The sequence below is a fragment of the Balaenoptera physalus genome, assembly GCF_965194825.1.
Source record: "Balaenoptera physalus genome assembly, chromosome: 20".
In the NCBI taxonomy this organism is placed as follows: Eukaryota; Metazoa; Chordata; class Mammalia; order Artiodactyla; family Balaenopteridae; genus Balaenoptera; species Balaenoptera physalus.
In genome coordinates this window covers 15,677,606-15,697,510 of record NC_138901.1, presented here as the reverse complement: position 1 = coordinate 15,697,510, position 19,905 = coordinate 15,677,606, and the positions used below count along the sequence as shown (strand labels likewise).

Genomic DNA, 19,905 nt, shown 5'->3' with positions numbered 1-19,905 from the left:
TAGCTGTCCAGTTTTCCCAGCACCACTTATTGAAGAGGTTGTCTTTTCTCCACTGTATATTCTTGCCTCCTTTATCAAAGATAAGGTGACCATATGTGCATGGGTTTATCTCTGGACTTTCTATCCTGTTCCATTGATCTATATTTCTGTTTTTGTGCCAGTACCATACTGTCTTTCTGACTGTAGCTTTGTAGTATAGTCTGAAGTCAGGGAGCCTGATTCCTCCAGCTCCATTTTTCTTTCTCAAGATTGCTTTGGCTATTCGGGGTCTTTTGTGTTTCCATACAAATTGTGAAATTTTTTGTTTTAGTTCTGTACCACGTCTTCTTTATCCATTCATCTATCAATGGACATTTAGGTTGCTTCCATGTCTTGGCTATTGTAAATAGTGCTGTAATGAACATTGGGGTGCATGTATCTTTTTAACTATGGTTTTCTTTGGATATATGCCCAGGAGTGGGATTGCAGGATCATATGGTAACTCTATTTTTAGTTTTTTACGGAACCTCCTTATTGCTCTCCATAGTGGCTGCACGGATTTACATTCCCACCAAGAGTGTAGGAGTGAATCCCTTGACTTTTAATCTTTCTGCCTCATGTTTTAGGTGTTTCTCTTGTAAACAGCACATTGCTAGACTTTTTTTTCTTTTCCACACTAACTTTATAACCTTTAAACAGTGAGTTTTATTCCTTTATATGAATTGTGAAAGTAGTATACATGGATTTATTTCTATAAAAAAAGATGTAGATCTACACATACTGATGTAGAAAAATGTCTAAGATATAGTTTTAAGGAAAGAAAACAAATTGCAGAGAAGTATATACAGTATGAGCCCATCTGTTGGTGGAAAGAGTATTTGTATGCATATTTCCATAGTCATGAACATTTCTGGAAGGTTATACAAGAAGGAGGTTAACATTGGTTACTTGGAAGAAGCTGGACTGGGGGTGGGGGGTGGGTCTACTCATAGTCTGATATATTAGTTAAATTTTAGCTTCTGTGAACAGGTATTCTTTTCTAATTGAAAGGCCCAACTTCTGCCAACTAGAAGCTCACAACGTAGGACAGAGACTCAGGAACACTTGCACTGCATATTACTGAGGCAGTTAGAGGAAAGCCCAGGTGGGGTGCTTTAAGAACAGGCCAGATGTGGGGCCGGGCAGGGTGGGGGGCTGTTGTGGCTATAGAAGAAGACATCTGAGTGCAGCTCTGAAGTGGGGCGTCTTGGCTTCATGGAAAGATTGTATGCACTGGAATCAAGCAGCCCTGGATCTGAATCTTTGTTTTAGCTACTCATTAGCTGTGTGACTTTCAGCAAATTCTGCAAGTCCCAAGGGATTGTTGGGAGGATTAGAAATGATAAAATGTGCATTCAACAGCAACATAGTGCCAGTGTCAACATTCCATGCATTTTTGAAGAACGCATAGGTGTTAAGCAAGAGGAAAGATGGCCTTTCCCTCTTGATCACCCTTTCCTATTCAGAGGAATAGCACGTGGTTTACTGGGTCTGAGCTTTGGGTGCTGGCCTGGGGGAGTGAAGGGCAGCATGGGTACAGCCTTGAATTCCATGCTAAAGAGTCTGGTTTGTATTTTGAAGGCAAGGGGAATCTACCGAAGGATTTTAAGTAGAAATGGTTCCAAGATCAGATTTGTAATTTTGGAAGGTCATTGGCAACATATTGAGGGGAGAGGGGCTAAAAGTCCAATGGGATTGCTGCAGTAATCCAGAAGGAAGATGGAGACCTGAGCTAAAGCGCTTGGCTATGGAGGTGGACTCCTTAAGACCTTATCACCTATTGGATGTGAGAGCGGAGAAGAAGGAAGATGTCCAAATAACTTTGTCTTAAGCATGGTTTATATGGTGGTAGGTGCAAGTTGACAGGTGGAGAAGTCGATCTGGAGGAAAGAAGAGTCCAGCTTTAGGCATGTTGAGTTTAAGGTGTCTGGGACGTAGAAGCCAATGGATATGTGAGTCTGGAACTCAGAAGGAAAAGTCTGTGCTGGAATTAAACCCTACTCTGTTAGTGCAAGAGAGGATGGATGGCCAGAAACGCAGTGATTATTTTGGGTAGTGATCAAGCACAATAGGGTAACAACTTGGTGGATTACTAGGTCTTAGGGTTCTAAATAGAAGGTTGATTTAAAAGTTTCATTAACAACCATCGAGGCCTAAGGATGACACCAGGAGGCTAGTGCTGTTAAAATAACCAAGTAATATTAGTTGTCTCCAGCAAAAACCTCAATTGTTTATGCTTCTAAGGGGAGCTATTTATATGACAAGTGTTGAAACACATTTGGCAAGTGGTAGACTTCACCTGAAACTGACAGGTTATGTTATTTCTTTTGATTAGAGATCTATAGATATGGATTGGAGAGTAGCTGATAAAGCCTATTAAATCAGACGAATCCTGAGCAAAATATTTGGAAGTCCATGTCCAAAACTTTGGGTATGGTTCATTGTGGTTCATAGAAGCATCCATATGAGGATAATTAGGAAAAATGATCAGAGTGGCATTAAAGAAAAATGAAGAATCCAGAATTTTGCCTTCACAGCAGGTACACTATGTAACTGATAGGGTAACTTAAGGTTGTTGCTGTGGGTGAGGCCTCCCATGGAGATTTTCAACCTGGGCCCTAGGTGAGGAACTCCACAGTCCACAGAACCTTACGGATGGTTTGCAAAGTATTATGTGAATATGTGTAAGTGTGCATTTTCTGGGGAGAAAGGCCCCAAACCACTACTACAGCAATTAATCCTTTTCTTTCTCTGATTTCCCTCTTCTTTTATTGATTTCCCATGTTTTTTTCTTTCTTGTCCGTGCCTTGGGTTTAACAGACTACAGAAGGAATTTGCTTACTCCATTGTCTAGCCCTGTTCATCCCATATATGGTTGAAATGACTGCTGACTCTTGGTCTAGAATAGCTATTTCAAGCACCCCACCTTTTTTTCTTTAAGTATGTATAATAGAACCTCCTCCGAATTTTTTGTTTTATCTAACAAAATCTTGCAGGGAGACCAGTTTAGGAAACTGATTTTTTTAAAAAAAAATAGCAGCTCTAGGGACTTCCCTGGTGGGCGCAGTCGTTAAGAATCCACCTGCCGATGCGGGCAACACGGGTTCAAGCCCTGGTCCGGGAAGATCCCACATGCTGCGGAGCAACTAAGCCCATGCGCCACAACTACTGAGCCTGAGCTCTAGAGCCCGTGCTCTGCAACAAGAGAAGCCACCGCAACGAGAAAGCCACGCACTGCAATGAAGAGTAGCCCCCGCTCGCCACAACTAGAGAAAGCCCGTGCGCAGCAACGAAGACCCAATGCAGCCAAAAATAAATAAATTAATAATTAATTTTAAAAAATATATGTACCCAAGTGGGAAAGCCTGATCCTACCCACCAGGCCATCCCATAGATGTATATTTGAGGTATATTTTATTTTATTATATTTTTTATTTTTTTTTAACATCTTTATTGGAGTATAATTGCTTTACTTGAGGTATATTTTAAAACCATCAGTGTAAAGCAGGGCATTGGGGTGGAGATCAAGAGATCAACTCCATTAGAGTCCCTACAGGGGAGTAGCGTCACCCAAGGTGCCAGGAAGCACACAATAAGTATATTTCTGGCTTAAAAGATTATCCCAGTGGGGTGGCTCTGGAGGAGGGAAAGGAAGCCAACTCTGGCCTGTCCTGGTTAGTTGAGCTGTAGAGGGTAATGTGAGTGACACTGATGTTGCAGGCCTGTTATCTTCAATGGCTCGATTTCATGCCTACGAGGCACACCCCAGGTTTCAGCTGTTCTCTGCAGAGTGGGCTACTTGCGAGAGACTTCGAGTAGGAGAGTTTAGAGGGCTACATGCAAATCCATCTCTAATACTGGAAAATAAAAACCACTTAAACTGCAAAATGGCGCATATGATTTGTCAGTTATAAAAAGAGGATTTTTTTCGTATGTATGCATCTTCACATAGCTACTGGATATTTAAGAAATCATTAGAAAGTCATGTCAAATAAAGTCATTAGTCCCTGTTCCATCTTAACCTTTTATTGACTGTCCATAATGAGGACATAGTTATCCTTAGGTGGCTTCATCCTCTTCTTGGGACAATGGTGGGGCCAATCAGACAGTCTTGAAGATTTTAAGGTAGTTGTGGCCACTCCTACCAAGAGTAGAAGTGCCTGACACGCCCATGGCCCCATGAGGCCACTTCCTTCCCCAGCCCTAGGTGAGGCCAGTTCCTGCGATTCCCCATCTAGTTTTTTTGATGGATTCCATTGCACACTTGGCCAAGGTTTGCTAACCAGCTGGGCTCAGCTCTGAAGCTCCCCTCATTTATTGCTTTTATCCCCCAATAAGAGCTGTACTCCCTCCTCTATCCGGGGATTCTTTACCTGCCTTACTTGCTCCACCTTCCTCCTTGCTGCTGCTTCCCCCCTGCCACCTTGCTGCTGTCACCGGGCAGACATCCTCACTCCCTTGTAGGAGCAGAAACAGCAGAGAGAATCACTTGGAGAGGCCATGCCTTTATTCCAGTGACGATGCCACTGCCCAGTGATTTGTTTGTAACTCTTCTTTTAAAGCCAATATCATGTTATTTTAAACATCTTCAGTGACTATATTCCAGGGATTGACTTTTCAAATGGCCAGACGTGATTCAGGGTCATGCACAATAGCAAAGACCATGATCAAACATGGCACCACTGTTTGTGTCACCAAAGTAATAAGATTTGATTTTTCTCTTGTAACTTGTAATCTGGGCCAAAAAGAAATTCCACTAGACTATAACCATGAGGGCAGAGGCTGTGTTTGCTCTGCTCATCACTTGATGCTCAGCTTGAAGACTGTAGGCACTTCAGTAATATTTGTTGGGGGAATTCCCTGGCGGTCCAGTGCCTGGGACTCTGAGCTTCCATGGCAGTGGGCATGGGTTCGATCCCTGGTCAGGGAATTAAGATCCTGAAAGCTGCACAGTGAGGCCAAAAAGAAAAAAGAGGTCATTTAAATAATATTTGTTGAGTGAGTGAGTAGGACGTCCAGAAATGTCTGGAGCAGAAGCAGCATCCTTTGAACAAGCAGATGATCTCTCGTGACACCAGCCATCTGAACACCCCACTGGCTGAGCACAGGAATCCTGATTCGTGTGTTCTCCTCCCCGGATTCCTCTCTGCTCATGTGGAGATACACTGCCAATGAGTTGCAAGCCCAGAGAGTTAGTAACAATTAAATCAGGAATGTAAACCTTGGGATTATCTACATGTTGAAGCCATGTGTGCAGATGTTGTTCCCAAGGGAACTGCTGCAGAGGCTGCTGGTCAGTACCATGTGTCTAAGCCTTTCCATGATAAATCGTTATTACCAGAAATCTTTACAAAATGTTTTCAAGTACAGCTCAGTGCTTTAGATAGATTCATTTTTCTCTTCATGTGGTAGAATCACATCTGGACATTAGTTAGATATATTTCATCTAAAAATAGCATTTATCCAATTTACTGTCACTTGAGAGAAAGCTTCTTTTTTCCCTTTTTTAAGGCAGACTCCACTTATAATTCTCTGCAGTCTAACATGGCTCGCTGCCATTTAATATATTTAAAAAAAATAAAGGTATCAGGTTGTGTGTGTGTGAGTGTATAAATGGAAGTACATTGAATCATGGTTTTTAGAGACTGAAAAAATAAATATAACTGCCTTCTCATTGCTCTTTTCTTCATTTTTTCTTTAAAGTCATCAGTGATCTTCCTGGTTATGTTGTTAAGCCCTAAACTCAGCATTGGTATGAACTCCATCAGACTCTCCTGAGTACTTATGTCAGGGCCACAGGACGTGACTTGGGGGCTTTTTGTTTGTTTCCTCTTAGACTGTCTTCTTATCAGTGATCGTGTCCTCTCGTCAGTCAACCATTTGGGTTTTAGGAAGAAATGTGGAGAGAAACGAGAAAGGAGTGCAGAATAAGAGATGAAGGAAAAAAGAGTAGCGGGGTTCAAGCACCAGGCTTGTGGCACCCTTTGGAACAGTTTGCACACATTTGAAGGCAGAAACTGGAATTAAATGTGACTAAAGAAAAATCGGCACACCGCTGCTTCTACCTGAGGCACTGATGTTAAGTAAATCAGAGTTGGCTCTGAAGGGACTTGTTGTAAATAAGGAAGCACTTACCAGTCAGTCCCAATTTCACATTAGTCAAGGCCCTTGGTGGTTCTGTAAGTATTTATCTTCAGGGACAGTGCTTAGACCTTTCTTGCCTTGTGACACTTGTCTTGTCCCCCTAAAGAGAACTCTGGCTTTTGCCCTTTCTCTCTAAAGGCACATCCCCCGCACCCACACCCCTTACCAATGGGATCATTATTGTTGTCAGTGTGATGGGATGATTTCTGTTTTCCTTTTCAGTGCACCTTCCAACCAGAGTTAATGGGTCTGACCCGTCACTGTTATGCTGTGTTGTCCCTCGAATGTCAGGGTGGCTTCCTTGGCCCTCGTTAGTAGGACCTGAGCTTGGAAGGGAAGGGTTTGACTGACTCCTTCCACATCCCCTACCCTTCTCATTTGTGACCTCCCATAGGGGTGTGTGAAATGGCAGGGAGGTGTCAGGGCCACAGCCTGAGCTGTGGAATTGAGTGACATTGGCTGAGCTGAGTGGCGATTTAACCCAGGACCTTGATATTGTTGGTACCATGCAAGCGTGGAAATGACTTGCCCACTGGGATGAGCTTAAACACATCTGCTCAGATTTTCTTCCAGTGCATTAACACAGGGGCCTTCTAATTCCTAAGCATATCCAGGCTGGAAAACTTCTGCAGCATCCACCCTGAGATTGGAACTGTTGAGCCATTTTCATTTTGTGAAGTATTTTTATAGATTTTTTCCTTAGGATACATCTTGGCATAAATGAAACAACAGACTTAACATTTTAAGAGGAGACTCTCATTTGCCTTCAGTTAGTTGCAACCTTCATTTCTCAGCTATAAAAATTGAACAGATATGTGAGTATCATGGGTGGAATGAAATTAATTTTTACCACCCACAATAGTTCATTAGTGAAATAAGGAATGTATTTAATGGATCTGTGCTTGGTGTGCCTAAAATTATTTCACCATAATGAAAGGTCTTGAAAGACTAAGAAAAAGTATGATGACAATTAAATTGCCTATCTGAACAGTATTACTGTAGAGAAGGAAAACAGAGTCTTAAAATAGCTCACTGTAGAGTTGAAAAAGATGGAGCAATCCATAAAGGAAGCACAAAGATGTTGCAAATAAAATGAGAATCTTTTAAAAAAATACCAACACGGTTCTTGTTCTTTCCTTGCATGGCGTCCCAGATTTTCAGGACCTTTCATGCTTCCATTTCATTTTCATGGGGGCTGTGACTTCAGTTTGATTTCCTAAGCGAGCTCTATTTCTCTGCTTTAAAAGGTAAACCTCCATTCTTCCCAAATGTACAAAAACAAACAAGCAAAAAACGAAAACCAGATGTACAGTAAAGCTTTGTATTCTTCATGGTTGGAAACCTACTAATTAAGAATTTGACACTCCCGATGAAAAAAGGCCAACAGGGCAGAAAGACAACAGGAGGGAATATTTAACAAACAAACTTTTCCTCAGCCCTTGAATAGCGCCCTTCCTATATAATATCAGAGGTAGAAGGGGATCTTAGCAGCTGGACCAAATAGTCCAACACCTTCTTTTACAGATAAAGAAAATGAAGCATAGAGAGGGCAAGCGATTTGCCCAAGGGCACACAGCCAATTAGCAGTCAAATAAGTAGAGAATACAGTTCAGTGCCTTCCCTCACAATAGCACCCAAACGCCAATCATCACTTATTTACTTTGATAAAGGCATGCCAGCACTTCAGCACGTATCCATTTTTATAGCTATTAGTCTTTATTAATGCATCTAACTAAAAGGAATAAAATTCCTTTGAAATGTCCTCTAATGCAGACTTTTCACAGATCCTATTGCAATACTTTTCACAGATCCTATTGCAAAGTCCTTTGCGCTCCATCCCAAGCCCTGGTGAGTGCGGTTAGAAGGTTTTCCTGCAGATCCTACCGCAAGCCAGTGGGTAACAGGCGTCCTTTGGTTTGTTAGGTCAAAGAATGGTGACCCTCCTCAGAGTGAGGACGTTCTGGAATCATCTTAGTCCCATGAGGCTGGTTTGTCTAGGTCTTACCTCCCTCTGCTCCTCTTGACTCTGCAAGAAGAAATCGAGGAATAAAATCCAAATTTCTTTCTCGTTATCTGGTAACATTGAGCCTACACCACTGTTTCACGTTTCTGGTTTTCCAGCTGCTTGTGTTTTTATTGTCTGAACTTAAAAATAATTTTAATGACAGATAGTCGTATTCTGGAAGATCAAGAGAAGGGTGGGTGTGAAGTCTAGAATTCAGTGTGTGTCTTGTCATTTTGTTCTAATAATTCAGTGCTTAACTCTGTGCTGGGCATTTGGTATGCAGGGGGCAGGAATAAAAAAAAAAAGATATGAGGGTCCCCATACTCAAAGAATTGTTAGTCTGGGGGAAACAAAATAAACAACTGGAAATTATAGGTGGGTTACCGATAATAAAATAACCCTTACCGCTGGCCCTGGTAACTTCGTAGAGTGAGCTGCATTAGTCTCTTCTTTCTGCCTGTCTGTGGCAGTCCCTCTTCCTTCATCACCCAGGGGGAGAGAGGGGCTAACACGGCTGGAACTAGGGTGAGGCAAGTGAGGCCTTGCCTTGGGCACACAATTTAAGGGGGTACCAAAAATCCAGCAGCCAAGATTTTATTTTATTTATTTTTAAATGATCTGTCATGACCATTAGTTTCTCTATGGTCATGACTTAAAAAAAATCTTTTTTTATTATTTTTATTTTTCGCTGCATTGGGTCTTCATTGCTGTGCGTGCGCTTTCTCTAGTTGCGGCGAGCAGGGGCTACTCTTCATTGTGGTGCGTGGGTTTCTCATTGCGGTGGCTTCTCTTGTTGCGGAGCACGGGCTCTAGGTGTGTGGGCTTCAGTAGTTGCAGTACGGGGGCTCAGTAGATGCAGCACGCAGGCCCTAGAGCATGCAGGCTTCAGTAGTTACGGTGCATGGGCTCAGTAGTTGTGGCATGTGGGCTCTAGGGAGCGCAGGCTCAGTAGTTGTGGTGCACGGGCTTAGTTGTTCCGCGGCATGTGGTATCTTCCCGGGCTTAGTTGTTCTGTGGCATGTGGATTGAACCCATGTCCCCTGTGTTGGCAGGCAGATTCTTAACCACAGCCTGAAGTCCCAAGGAGTCAAGATTTTAAATAGTGCATTAAAATCCAAATTAATGCAAAAAACACCCATGAACAAAATATCAGTATTTAAATAGAGGATAAGTACTACTGATTTTTCCTTTTTACCTCAGGCTCTAACATAGTTTGGCATGGCTTTTGGAGTTAACATCCAGAAATAATGCAGAGTAAGTGTGTGTGTGTGTGTGTGTGTGTGTGAGAGAGAGAGAGAGAGAGAGAGAGAGTGAGAGAGAGAGAGAGAGATGAATCATAAAGCCGGAAGAAACCTTAGTACCCAAAATTTACTCCAGTCAATTTTATAGGCAAGGAAACTGAGAAGTTCAGTGTTTTACCTTAAGCCAATCACAGATATCTTTAAAAATACTAAAGCTCGGGGCTCTTAGCCACCAGTCCTGTGAATACTTACACAATAATGATTTCCAAAGCAGAGGAAAACTCATCTCCCCGCAAAGGAGGCAAGCTCAATAAATTGGTCAAATCAGGGCATTTTAATGGGCCATAGACATAGAGATAGAGCTTTAAAAATAGCTAAAGATCCCAGGGCACATGCATAGTCTCTCTTTGGATCCTGTGCCTATAAGGATTCCAGAAAAATAAGGCATGGCCTGGAGACCCAGTCACTATCTGATTTTGGATGGCAGTGCTTGCAGGGGGTTGAGGGGTAGAAGAGGTCCTGGTGTCAGGCTCAATTGGTATTCCCAGGGCCCTGGCTATGAGACCCGCCCGGTTTTGGCCATTGGGGCAAATACTCTTTTTCTCACGTACCCCTGCCTTCTTCTTTGGCTCTGTTCACAGGTGACTTTGCTGGCATGGCTTTTCCTCACATTGGCGTGGTTTGACCTGAGGTTTGGATTTGTGCTTTCATTCTGATTCAGCCAGAGGAAGCCCTATCAGTGACTCAAGCCAGTTCACTGGAGGGAAATTTGGTTGTTCCAGGTCCATGGCCCAATTCTGGACCAGTCATACAGTCCTCAACCTACAAATAACTGTCAAAATCCCACTTTGACAAGACTTAGAATACAGTCCAGGTACATGGTGATCATGAAAATTCCTAGTCCTCCTTGCTCCTTCCCCATCCAAGTCTCGGGGGACAAACAATCCTGTACATACAAGGGTTTTGAATACAGCAAGAGTTCTGAAAAACTGATCAACTCGTCCCTGGCTGCTTGGGACTTTTCCTGGTTTTAGCACTGAACATCCCAAGTCCCAGGCAAACCGGCATAGTTGGTCAGCCTCAGTGACCAGCAGCCAGTGGTCACTAGGCCACATGGTGATCTCAAGAGTCATTAAAGAGGTAGAGCATTTGACCTTTTCTCAAGAATAGGATGGAACCCCACGTGAGTGGAGTAAAGGGGCAGCTGAACTTGCTTTTCAAGTTTGGGCATGGGAACTCTGGTAAAACCTGTCCTTCAGCCTCTGATAAGAATCACCTGCTTTTGGTCAGGGTCTGAGCTGAGGGCTGCACTTCCAAAGCAGTGAGAGTTTATTACTACCCCCATGGAACTTGGGCTGCGGGTCAGAGGTGTCCTGTGAGGATCCTTGAGTAATTGGCAAGCACTGATGCCTATCACCATCAGAATCAGGGCAGAGGGGACGAAGGCAGGAGCTACAGGACCCAAATCTCCAAGGACAGGGTTTCCAGCATGATACACCCTCCTGTGAGGCCAACCACAGAGTATCTCCACAGGCACCAGGCTCATCCTGTCCTTGGCCAAGCCTCTCTCCAGGGGCAGGGCTGATGGAGGTGTGTGAGCCCCTCAACGCCTGCAGTCCCGCACCTGAATTTTTAAGAGGCAGCTGAGGACAAGAAGGCAAGAGAAGAAATGAAGGCAAACCCATCAGTTATCGTTTCCCCTTTGGTACACTTGTGTGTGCACATACACACTCCCTCTCCAGCCTGATCAAAGCATGGAGAACTCTTATGGGAGGAATCAGAAACGTGAAGTCCCAAATGAAACCAGAAATGAAGGCAGAGTAAGTGTCTGAGTAGCAAAAGTGGTGTGGGCGCCCAGCAGCTCAGGCAGATTCCCAGTGTTCAGGGTCTCCCTGGGGCATGTTCACAGAGTCCGTTGACTCAGGGTATCTTAAAGGCACCACTTAACCTCCAGTGATAACTTCCATCACACTGGACTACACAAAGGCTGCAGAGGTTCCAAAGAGATCACATGCTACAGGAGGGGTCTCACAAGAGGGTATGGTTATGGAATGAGTAGCAGGAAAGGATGGGTAAGATGTAGATAGAAAGATTGGGAGGTATACAGATGAGGGGCGGACAAAGGCGCCGATCAGAGAGCTGGAAGAGGTTTAAAGAATGTGGGTTGAAGCAGGTAATAGTCTTATCTACTCTTTTTTTTTTTTTTAATTTTTATTAGAGTATAGTTGACTCACAATGTTGTGTTAGTGTCTGCTGTACAGCAAAGTGAATCAGTTACACGTATACATATATCCATTCTTTTTTAGATTCTTTTCCCACATAGGTCATTACAGAGTATTGAGTAGAGTTCTCTGTGCTATATAGTAGGTCCTTATTAGTTATCTATTTTATATATAATAGTGTGTATATGTCAATCCCAATCTCCCAATTTATCCCTCCCTCCTCCCCTTTCCACCCTGGTAATCATAAGATTGTTTTCTACATCTGTGACTCTATTTCTGTTTTGTACATAAGTTCATTTGTACCATTTTTGTAGATTCCACATATAAATGATATATGATATCTTTCTCTGTCTGACTTACTTCAGTCAGTATGACAATCTCTGGGTCCATCCATGTTGCTGCAAACAGCATTATTTTGTTCTATTTTATGGCTGAGTAATATTCCATTGTATATATGTACCACATCTTTTTTATTTAATTTAAAAAAATTTATTTTATTTTTTATTTTTGGCTGCGTTGGGTCTTCATTGCTGCACGCGGGCTTTTTCTCTAGTTGCGGAGAGCGGGGGCTACTCTTCGTTGCGGTGCACAGGCTTCTTATTGCAGAGGCTTCTCTTGCTGTGGAGCATGGGCTCTAGGTGCGTGGGCTTCAGTAGTTGTGGCACTTGGGCTCAGTAGTTGTGGTTCGCGGGCTCTAGAGCACAGGCTTAGTAGTTGTGGCACATGGGCTTAGTTGCTCCGCGGCATGTGGGATCTTCCTGGACCAGGGCTTGAACCCGTGTCCCCTGCATTGGCAGGTGGATTCTTAACCACTGCACCACCACGGAAGTCCTGTACCACATCTGCTTTATCCATTCCTCTCTCAATGGACATTTAGGTTGCTTCCATGTCCTGGCTATTGTAAATAGTGCTGCAATGAACACTGGGGAACCTGTATCTTTTTGAATTATGGTTTTCACTGGATATATGCCCAGGAGTGGGTTTGCTAGATCATATGGTAGCTCTATTTTTAGTTTTTTAAGGAACCTCCATACTGTTCTCCATAGTGGCTGTACCAATTTACATTCCCACCAACAGTGTAGAAGGGTTCACCTTTTCTCCACACCCTCTCCAGCATTTATTGTTTGTAGATTTTTTTGATGATGGCCATTCTGACTGGTGTGAGGTGATACCTCGTTGTAGTTTGATTTGCATTTCTCTAATAATTAGTAACGTTGAACATCTTTTCATGTGCTTTTTGGCCATCTGTATGTCTTTTTTTGGAGAAATGTCTATCTTCTGCTCATTTTTTTGACTGGGTTGTTTGTTTTTTTGATATTGAGCTGCATGAGCTGTTTGTATATCTTGGAGATTAATTCCTTGTTGGTTGCTTCATTTGCAAATATTTTCTCCCATTCTGTGGGTTGTCTTTTTGTTTTGTTTATGGTTTCCTTTGCTGTGCAAAAGCTTTTGAGTTTAATTAGGTCCCATTTGTTTGTTTTTATTTTCATTACTCTAGGAGGTGAATCAAAAAAGATCTTGCTGCGGTTTATGTCAGAGAGTGTTCTGCCTATGTTTTCCTCTAAGAGTTTTATAGTACCCGGCCTTACATTTAAGTCTTTAATCCATTTTGAGTTTATTTTTGTGTATGGTGTTAGGGAGTGTTCTAATTTCATTCTTTTACATGTAGCTGTCCAGTTTTCCCAGCACCACTTATTGAAGAGACTGTCTTTTCTCCATTGTATATTCTTGCCTCTTTTGTCATAGATTAGGTGACCACAGGTGCATGGGTTTATCTCTGGACATTCTATCCTGTTCCATTGATCTAGATTTCTTTTTTTGTGCCAGTACCATACTGTTTTGACGGCTGTAGCTTTGTGGTATGGTCTGAAGTCAGGGCGCCTGATTCCTTCACCTCCATTTTTTTCTCAAGATTGCTTTGGCTACTTGGGTCTTTTGTGTTTCCGTACAAATTGTAAAAATTTTTGTTCTAATTCTGAGAAAAATGCTGTTGGTAATTTGATAGGGATTGCATTGAATCTGTAGATTGCTTTGGGTAGTATAGTCATTTTGATAATGTTGGTTTTTCCAATCCAAGAACTGGTATATCTCTCCATCTGTTTGTGTCATCTTTGATTTCTTTCATCAGTATCTTATAGTTTTCTGAGTACAGGTCTTTTGCCTCCTTAGGTAGGTTTATTCCTAGGTATTTTATTCTTTTTGATGCAGTGGTAAATGGGATTATTTCCTTAATTTCTCCTTTTGATCTTTCATTATTAGTGTATAGGAATGCAAGAGATTTCTGTGTATTAATTTTGTATCCTGCAACTTTACCAAATTCATTGATAAGCTCTAGTAGTTTTCTGATGGCATCTTTAGGATTATCTATGTATAGGAACATGTCCTCTGCAAACAGTGACAGTTTTACTTCTTCTTTTCCAATTTGAATTCCTTTTATTTCTTTTTCTTCTGTGATAGCTGTGGCTAGGACTTCCAAAATTATGTTGAATACAAGTGGCGAGAGTGGACATCCTTGTCTTGTCTCTGATCTTAGAGGAAATGCTTTCAGTTTTTCACCATTGAGAATGATGTTTGCTGTGGGTTTGTCATATATGCCCTTATTATGTTGAGGTATATTCCCTCTATGCCCATTTACTGGATAGTTTTTTATCATAAATGGGTGTTGAACTTTGTCAAAAGGTTTTTTCTGCATCTATTGAGATGATCATACAGTTTTTATTCTTCAGTTTGTTAATGTGTTGTATCACATTGATTGATTTGCAAATAATGAAGAATCCTTGCATCCCTGGGATAAATCCCACTTGATCACAGTGTATGATCCTTTTAATGTGTTGTTGGATTCAGTTTGCTAGTATTTTGTTGAGGATTTTTGTGTCTGTGTTCATCAGTGATATGGGCCTGTAATTTTATTTTTTTGTGGTATCTTTGTCTGTCTGGTTTTGGTATCAGGGTGATAGTGGCCTCATAAAATGAGCTTGGGAGTGTTCCTTCCTCTGCAATATTTTTGGAAGAGTTTCAGAAGGACAGGTGTTAACTCTTCTCTAAGTGTTTGATAGAATTCACCTGTGAAGTCGTCTGGTACTGGACTTTTGTTTGTTGGAAGTTTTTTAATAACAGTTTCAATTTCAGTACTTGTGATTCGTCTGTTTCTATTTTCTATTCCTGGCTCAGTCTCGGAATGTTGTACCTTTCTAAGAATTTGTCCATTTCTTCTAGGTTATCCATTTTATTGGCATATAGTGCTTATACTAGTGTCTTATGATCCTTTGTATTTCTGTGGTGTCCATTGTAACTTCTTTTTCATTTGTAAATGTGTTATTCTTTTTTTGGCTGCATTGGGTCTTCATTGTTGCATGCGGGCTTTTACTAGTTGCAGCAAGTGGGGGCTACTCTTCGTTGTAGTGAGTGGGCTTCTCCTTGTGGTGGATTCTCTTGTTGTAGAGCACAGGCTCTAGGCACGCAGGCTTCAGTAGTTGCAGCACACAGGCTCAGTAGTTGTGGCTTGCAGGCTCTAGAGCACAGGCTCAGTAGTTGTGGCTCATGGGCTTAGCTGCTCCGTGGCATGTGGGATCTTCCCGGACCAGGGATTGAACCCCTGTTCCCTGCATGGGCAGGTGGATTTTTAACCACTACACCACCAGGGAAGCCCCTTCATTTCTAATTTTATTGATTTGAGCCATCACCCTTGCCCTCTTTTTCTTGATGAGTCTGGCTAAAAGGTTTATCAATTTTGTTTATCTTTTCAAAGAACCAGCTTTTAGTTTCATTGATTTTTGCTATTGTTTTCTTCATCTCTATTTCATTTATTTCTGCTCTGATCTTTATTTCTTTCCTTCCTTCTACTAACTTTGGGTTTTGTTTGTTCTTCTTTCTCTAGTTGCTTTAGGTGTAAAGTTAGGTTGTTTGAGATTTTTCTTGTTTCCTGAGGTAGGACTGTATTGCTATATACTTCCCTCTTAGAACTGTTTTTGCTGCATCTCATAGGCTTTGGATCATCGTGTTTTTGTTGTCATTTGTCTCTAGGTATTTTTTTTTCTCTTTGATTTCTTCAGTGATCCATTGGTTGTTTAGTAGCATATTGTTTAGCCTCCATGTTTTGTGTTTTTTACATTTTTTTTCCTATAATTTATTTCTAATCTCATAGCATTGTGGTCAGATCAGAAAGATGCTTGATATGATTTCAATTTTTAAAATTTACCGAGGCTTGATTTTTGGCCCAAGATGTGATCTTTCCTGTAGAATGTTCCATGTGCACTTGAGAAGAAAGTGTATTCTGCTGCTTTCAGATGGAATGCCCTACAAATATCAGTTAGGTCTATCTGGTCTCATGTGTCATTTAAGGCTTGTATTTCCTTAATAATTTTCTGTCTGGATGATCTGTTCATTGGTGTAAGTGGGGTGTTAAAGTCCCTCACTATTATTGTGTTACTATTTCCCCTTTTATGACTGTTAGCATTTGGCTTATATATTGAGGTGCTCCTATGTTGGGTGCATATATATTTACAATTGTTATATCTTCTTGGATTGATCCCTTGATCATTATGCAGTGTCCTTCCATGTCTCTTGTAACAGTCTTTATTTTAAAGTCTATTTTTTCTGATATAAGTATTGCTACTCCAGCTTTCTTTTGATTTCCATTTGCATGGAATATCTTTTTCCACTTATAGTCTGTATGTGTCCCTAGGTCTGAAGTGAGTCTCTAGTAGATAGCATATATACGGGTCTTGTTTTTGTATCTATTCAGCCAGTCTATGTCTTTTGGTTGGTGCATTTAATCTATTTACATTTAGGTAATTATCAATATATATGTTCCTATTGACATTTTCTTAATTGTTTTAGGTTTTTTAGCTCTTTTTTCTTCCCTTCCTCTTTTGTTCTCTTGTGGATTGATGACCATCTTTAGTGTTATGTTTGGGTTGCTTTCTCTTTTTTGTTTGTGTACCTATTGTAGTTTTTTGGTTTGCATTTCCCATGAGGTTTTTGATACAGTAGTCTGTATATATACAAGGTTGTTTTAAGTTGCTGGTTTCTTAATTTCAAATGCAATTCCCATTTCCTGCATTTGTACTCTCCTCACAGTTGCTGGTTTTGATATCATATTTGTGTGTGGGTGATTTCCTACTATTACTTTATGTTGCCTTTACTGGTGAGCTTTCCCATTTGTGATTTTCTTGTTTCTAGTTGTGGCCTCCCCTCCACTGCCCCCCAACCCCGACAAGTTCCTTTAGCATTTGTTGTAAGGCTGGTTTGGTGGTGCTGAATTCTTTTAGCTTTTGCTTGTCTGTAAAGCTTTTGATTTCTCTGCTGAATCTGAACGAGAGCCTTGCTGGGTAGAGTAGTATAGACATAGTCTTGTCTTATAGTCACTGGTGCATACGTCTGATTGTGCCTAATTCCCCTTCCACTCACTTCCTCCACTTTCAAATGACAAGATCCATAAAGACAGGGCTATGTTTTATTCGACTTTGTAACAACATAAGTGCTTAGCACAGTGCTTTTAACGTCATAGGTGTTCAGGAAACATTTCTGATAAAGTTGAAGTGGAATTGAAGCAACGATTTATTAAAGTTTAGGGCATACACCTTGGGACAAAGAATTGATGCCATATATGTTAAGATAAACCTAGTGAAGCAAACTGATGTTCACATCAGTTGTAGCAAGAAACATCAGTGTGCCACAAATACAATTATGGATTATGTCTATTGTATGTATAAGCCAAGTTATTAAAGCTTTAAAACTGAAGTGTGAAAAGTACATGGACTTCATCAAGATCATACACATCCTTTCAATACAACTTTCTCTCTTTACAATTAGTCCGTAAAATCAGAATATAAATCATGTAAATCAGAATGACCAATGTGGGTAAATTAGAAGGGCTTTGTATTTGCCGTACTACACAGGCTGGTTCTACATTAGGGACAGCTGATCCCCCCACCCCCGCCCTGGGAGAATGAAGGGTTTATTATTACTTGCAGCAAATAAGAACACTGGGGTTGTTTCCCAAAGAAGTGTCTCTCCAAACAACAAAATCAGGGGAGTCTTTAGCTGTGGGTACATGCATATCCATGAAGGGGCTCGGACAGTAGGCAGAGTCCAAGCTTTAGTTGATTGATTGAAGGGGACGGGCTGACCTTTAGCACCAGAGAGCTGCTGACTGCTGGCTGAAACATTTGTTGATGACATTTCTTCACTCCTCAGTTAACGCTTATCTTCCTTTTCACTTTGGTTCCTATTATTTTACTTCATTCCCCACCTTCTGTTCTTCTTTCTTTTCCTTTCTGTCTTCCTGTATTAAAGGGACTAATTACCCACATGCCCCGTCCCTTCTAGGGGCCTCTGTCCCTGCACACAGCCCTGCCTGTCCTTTCCCTGCCACTTCACTCCCCCAACCAAAACTGCTGCTGGTTCCCGCTCTCCCCGAGGCCTGATTGCCCAGCTTTTCCTCGGGGTCCATGAGATGATATAACCATCGCCCTCTTACTTGTCTAAGTAGGTTTCTGTTCTTACAACCAAAGGTGTGTCTGTCTCGAGCCCCTACCCCTTCCTTCTTCTATTGTAGGTACACCTGCCAGTGGTGCCCGGAGGAGTTGCTCAGCCTCCCTCGTGTCAGCCAGGATGTGAAAGGGAGACCACCTGGCCTGCGTGCTCAGAAGCCTCAGAGTATTTAGAAATGGGCAGACGGTTGGTTCAATTTTCTATGTTTTGGGGAACGTTTCAGTACCTTGTGGACAAGGCTCTTGGACTCCATTTAAGCACCTTGTTAAGACCACTGAATGAATTGTGTTGTGCGAAACAAGAAGTAGTCACATGGATACAGCCACTGAGCCCTGCCTAGGTGGGAGGCTTAGCTGGATAGAGGTGGTTAGGGATTTCTTTAACTTTTTTTTAAGAATGAAAAACATTTAAAATTGGGAAAGAAAGTGGACTTTATCTCCTTAAATGGAATGACTGTAGAACAGCAAAACCTTTTTCTATCTCCAGAAGGGAATTGTGGCAGGAGAATATGAGCTTTATGGGGAATTACTGGTATTATCAAAGGCTTTTCAAAATAGACTTGAAATGAATAGTTGTGTGCCTGTTTTATTACTGCCTTGTGAGTTTACATTTTGTTTTTGTACAGTATTTTTCTCCCCCTTATGAGATGGTTGCTAGGGCTTGTGAGCAAATAACGTTTATTGTGTTGAATTTGGGACTGAACATAATTATCTTAAAATTTGGGTTCATAGTGCCATTTTTGACAGTTATATTATGAGCTTTTTGAGGAAAATTGAGCCCACATGCTGTAAGCTGCTTCCTATTCAGCTGCCCTTCAAGTTTTGGTGTCTCGGCTCTCCCTGCCCCCACTCCTCTGCAGCGGGGCAGCCTCGGGACCAAATGCTGCTGGAGGAAAACCAGACAATCCAGTGTGGGTACCGCCAAGCTCCAGCACCGTCTCCTCTGAAAAGCCCCTTGTCCCCAGTGTGTTTTTCTGGATGACTCCGTGGACATGCGTCTCTAGGGATGCTGCAGTTGGCTATCACTACAGGCGTCCTGCCTTTCTCCTACCAGGAAAGTCGTGAGTAAACAGAAGTTTCGTAAATCGAGTCAATGTTCCTAGCAACCTCCATGACCATTTCAGAGATGCTTCATCTTCATTTCTGGCCGGTTTTTCGCTGGCAGCACTTCTTACCTAATCTATCCCGTAGCGTTTCTGTAAAGGAAGGTAATGAGCGGTAAACAAACTCTTAAATGCACCAGGGGAACACACCCCTTCAGAAATCCTTCTTTTAAATAACAGTCTTTTTTTTTTTTTTTTCTGTTCCTTCCTATTGCCCTAGCAGAAATTTGGGTTCACCTAGAAGCAGACCTTGAGAATAAGGGTTTAAGTGCAAATTATTTATTAGGGAGTTCATGCCAGGAAACGCCAGTAGGAGAGGGAATTGATAGTGGGAAGGGAAGGAAAGTCAACACAAGGTATGTCATGGAGCAGGTTACTACTTAGGCAAGGGACGCTCAGTCCTGTGAGGGAATCTCTAGGAAACAGTGGAAAGACACACCTCAGATTTGTGCCACCTGAGGGCGAAGAACCTGGGGTGTTTATATACTGGCTCCTTCAGTCACTCTTGGAGGGCTGCTTCTGGGGAGCGGGTGGGTGATAATATCCTAGCGCTCTACCTTCTACTTGGGCAGGGGCTATCGAAATCCAAGAAAGCTCTTGGATGGTAAATGCTGGCAGCTGGAAGCCAAGCCAAATGTAAGTGGCTGAAATGTAAATGGCTGTGGGCAGGACACCAGC

At 41.9% G+C, this 19,905-nt stretch overlaps 1 long non-coding RNA gene across 3 annotated transcripts in view; it reads left to right on the top strand.

The window, feature by feature from the left end:
• The window catches only part of LOC309650997, a 70,028-nt gene that overhangs the window by 42,898 nt on the left and 7,225 nt on the right, over positions 1-19,905 (top strand). For 2 of the 3 annotated variants that reach the window (XR_014257875.1, XR_014257876.1), the window contains exon 1: positions 10,173-19,185. This is a non-coding gene — a long non-coding RNA (uncharacterized lncRNA). Of the gene's footprint in view, positions 1-10,172; positions 19,186-19,905 lie in introns of those variants that run through there. The other variant, XR_014257874.1, reaches the window with a different exon arrangement.